This window comes from Triticum aestivum, chromosome 3B (assembly GCF_018294505.1).
Source record: "Triticum aestivum cultivar Chinese Spring chromosome 3B, IWGSC CS RefSeq v2.1, whole genome shotgun sequence".
Classification (NCBI taxonomy): Eukaryota; Viridiplantae; Streptophyta; class Magnoliopsida; order Poales; family Poaceae; genus Triticum; species Triticum aestivum.
The window spans coordinates 189353591-189358275 of NC_057801.1; positions in this window are offsets into that span (position 1 = coordinate 189353591).

Genomic DNA, 4685 nt, shown 5'->3' on the forward strand with positions numbered 1-4685 from the left:
CGAGTCCGTTGTTGTCGGTGTGGCGAGGAAACGCGGCGTCGCTCGTCGCCGTCGATCCAGATCTGCGGCGTGGTGAGAGAGGGGCGAGGCGGCGTAAAGGAGAGAAAGGGAGAGACGAGAGACTGGCTGTGTGTTGCTCGTGCCCTAATGCTGCGCTAGCCATTGCGATGGACGGTAGAATTGGGCTGGGTCACAAGCGAATCACCGAGCTGGACCGGCCGAAACTCGGCTCAGCTCGGTCGTGAAACGGGCCTGTTTTCAGACCTCGGCCCGCTCGATTATCCTATCGAGCCGAGCTGTAACGGGCTGAGCTGGAGCGAGCTTCGGGCCATGCCGAAAAGCTCACTCGTACGTCCAGTCCTAGTGGCGGGCGGAGAAAGGGCATCCCGTCAGCGGCGGCGGTTGGGATTTCCCCACAGTCGCACTCATCAATTTTCATTTCAAGCTACTGGTGCCACTACTCTTACTTCATCCCAATGCGCCTTGGGCGTCTCTACCGTAATTATCCACGGTGTACAATGTGCCAAGATTCTTTGTGCACCTTTCGCACTATCATCCTGTACAAGTCCATCTTCCCGCCCCTATAGAAACTGTTAGAATAAATCCGAGGCCACCGTTGATCATTCGAGGACCAAGCAATCACACGAGCACGACACCGAGATTTGTTAACGAGGTTCACCGTTACGGCTACATCCCTGAGGCCTGACTATGGGCGCTCCTCCCCATGACACCGCTACAATACCGCACCCGGTCGCCCTGGACACTGGCACATGCTGCCGGCTTCCCCTGCGTTCGGGTGCTATTATGTTAGCATATGTTACATCGTGTGTCTACCCCCGCTATATAAAAGGGGCCTAGGATACAAGTGTCCTATTAGGACACGACTCCATATCCTATCTAAACACAATACAACTACAAGTCCAACTGTAACATATCTTGTACACTATATTCGACACAACTTCAACAAACTCCACCTTGGCGAATATTCTCCATCACCTTGGATTCGTCAATGTGTCAAACTTCCATGTACATTGCACTTGAGCTTATCCCGTGAGTTCCGGTGCTAGTCTAAAGACTCCATATGACTCCACCTGCAACTTGTAGTCCCTTCTTTTCTTGACCACGGTCAACACTCGAGCAAAATTAAGTTCCTTGTTACTCTAGTTTGTGCTCCCAACTCCCAGAGTATCCGTCCAACGCCATCACACACTGATCAATGACCTGCGTGAAGAACAACTCACATATTGGGGGTCACACATAAGAGTTACCTGAACTCAACATCAGCGCTCCTTTCTTGACGGCCTATCTGAAACTCGAAGGAATTTCACCATTGCTTCTAATCATCCCGAGTCAAATTCGCAGTTGTCTCACCATATGTATGACCACTAGAGCCCTGGCCCGTCTTCATGTCCCGTGCGTACCGCACGCCTCGCTGCTATTACCGCGTCGAGCCTCCGCTGTCCCAGTCGGGTCTCAAGGGTCGCGAACCCACACCACTCAACCCCCACTACAGAGTACCACCGATCATCACCGACCGATGACGAGTTTCACGCTTCCATCAGGCCACTGGGCTCCAGTCCGAACTACGCGTCCCTCGCTTTTCCCCACTGAATAGGCTTCGATTCTCTGGATCCTTACAACGTAGCCCCTCAATCCAGCTCCACCTTCAACATGACTCCATGGTGGTTGTACTTGCCACCCCGCGCCTCGTCGACTCCAAGCTCTCGTGTGCACCGTATTGAATCAACCCCGCGCCATAGTCTTGTCGAAGCCACACAAACCCTCGGGGCCTGCGCCACGTGTTTTCACGCCCAGAAGTCGGTCACCATCAGCATCACACTCCTATGGCGTCATCGCCGATCTCACCACCGTCTTCTGTACCAACCGACTCACGTTGATCCGTCAGACTGTCCAGTCCGACCAAGCCGATTTTATTCGGCTGCACGACACACTCAAGGCTCCCAAACCATCTTCGCGAATTTCCATCCATCACATGATAACTCTATCTCAGCTGACATGACTTCCTGCAACACCTTCAAGCATCCCTGTTATGCCAACGAATCTTTCACCCTTGTCTGCCATAACCCAAGGTTTTCAATTCCAGTGAACTTCTCGACCTCAAACATGGTACCCGTTGGCGCCATGGTCCTTTATATGGCTGACCCCGCAAAAACTTATCCGAGCGTTGCACGTGATGCCCCAAGTACACGAACAGAACCTCCGGTCCTCTGGGTACTACTAGCAATTCCAACCAAAAAAATCCTTCTGGTCATCACGTGTTGTGCTCCTGTCTTGGCTCAACACTTGCTTGCTAAGCTAATTGCTTTGCCTCGCCTCATCCTTTCCAATGGATTTCTGTCGTGGCTCGACTCTCAATGGATTTATTCCTTCCGCCGAATCAATCTGATGTTTGCCTCTCTATGTTACACGAGGACTCGGTCCTCCTTTTGGTCTCCAAACAAATCTCGATTGATACCTAGATGTACACGAATCTGGTCTTGCGCTCCTCCGTATGCACGCGTACACACCCTCACCAGCTGTCACTTGGCCCATGACTTGCCTGCCTGCCTGCAGTCGTACGGCTTCTCCTCGGCCGCACACGCCTTGCGCTTCGCAGCCAGGGTCCCGGCCTGCTGCCGGTCTGTCCGCGCGCGACACACCGCTGCATCTTGTCGAGTCGCCGATCTCACGACCTACTGCTGCAACTCGCCACCGCCTAGGCATTCAACCACGCGATTGCTTTTTCATCCTCTAGATAAATGTTTCACGACCTTCGAACAACCTAGCTCATGATACCACTTGTTAAAATAAATCTGAGGTCACCGTTGATCATCCAAGAACCAAGCAATCACACGAGCACGACACCGAGATTTGTTAACGAGGTTCACCGTTATGGCTACATCCCCGGTGCCTGACTATGGGCACTCCTCCCCATGACACCGCTACAATACCGCACCCGATCGCCCTGGACAACGGCACATGTCGCCGGCTTCCCCTGCATTTCGGTGCTATTATGTTGGCATATGTTACATCGTGTGTCTACCCTCGCTATATAAGAGGGTCCTAGGATACAAGTGTCCTATTAGGACATGACTCCATATCCTATCTAAACACAATACAACTCAAAGTCCAACTGTAACCTATCTTGTACACTATATTTGAGACAACTCCCAACAGAAACTGAAGTGGAAGCACCTCCAAAAACAGAGCAACTGCTAAAAAAACCTTTGCTTGCATCACTTGGGCAAAAAAACAAGCTTCCAACCTACCCAACACACATTTTTGTGTCATGTTTTCCCACTGCCCAAAAACCAGCCCCAAGTAATGAAACATACATTACGCGCGCAGCTGCCTAAATGCAAAAACTAAAGCCACCCACAACCCCATGCAAGCGAACCGCCAATTAAAACTTCCAGATGGTGCAACACGCATGCGTCCGCTTCCCCTCCCGCGGGTGGCAACCATCAATTCGATAAGCTTGTGGACATTGAACCGCCCACCATAGATCCACCACTCCCCTCCCCTCTCAGCCAGTCAGCACCACCACAACCCACCGCCTCCGCCACCACCAAACATGTAGCTCATCGTCCTCCGGCTCAACTAAATCCGGCTGGCCACACCACTGCTGACCCAAACCGGACCCCGTTGCACCACTGCCGCAGAGCCACCGCTGCCCCTCATATCTCCGGTCGCTAGCACCTCCCGTCATCTGGGTCTGTGGTGATGCTGCCGCGCCGCTAACCAAGTCTCTAGACGGCCTTCCACGGAGTTCATCAGTAGTAATCTGGTCGTTACTCTTCCGAGCTCATGCACGATGGCTGGTGCTATTGGCTTGACATGTTCAACACGCCGGACATCACCACCCGCGCCATCGAAATCGCATGTTGGCTGCTCGGCCGACCAAAGCGGGAATTGAACTTTCCAGAGATCAAATCTTAAGGCAAGGCGGAGTTCATTGGTCCTGAGATAGGACCCCCACGGAGAAGAAGGAGACTCGGATCATCTGGAATCAGTGTGACGTTCATCAGCGGGATAAGGCTTCCATGGCAAGGTTTGTGATGGAAAATCCGCACCTCATGTAGGCGGGGTATGAGTACTTGGCGCAGCGGAACAAGTCATTGAAGAAGAAGGTGAAGGAGATGGAGGACGAGGTGAAGAGCGAGGATGACTAGTCGTGCTCCGATATTGACAGGGACACTCTCTAAGTAGTTTGTAGTCAAAGTATGTTTGTATCCAAACTAAGTTTCACTACTGAAGAATCAAATATCACCGACAGACCAAATCATATCATTAGTGACTAGAATCTGGTCGGTCAATGTCTCACCACTGACTGACCAAATGGCTGGTCACTGATGTGTTGTGAAGGCCACAAAAAAGTAACAGTTGGGTTCTACATAGCACCCAGGTGCATAGAAGATCACATAAACAATTACATAACATGTTGTAAGAGAATATCACATATACATGCATCTTCCAATAGAAGATCATATACACATTAGGCAAAAAGATGTCAGCCATGAGTTACATACTTAAGATGTATAACTTGGTGCAACATCACACCTCACATCACACTAGGAAGACTATATGAAGCACAACAAGAACATCACTAACATCAACTCAAACTCAAACGGTTATGTAGTGTGACAAACAAAAATATCACTATCTCATAAGATAACCGCAATATG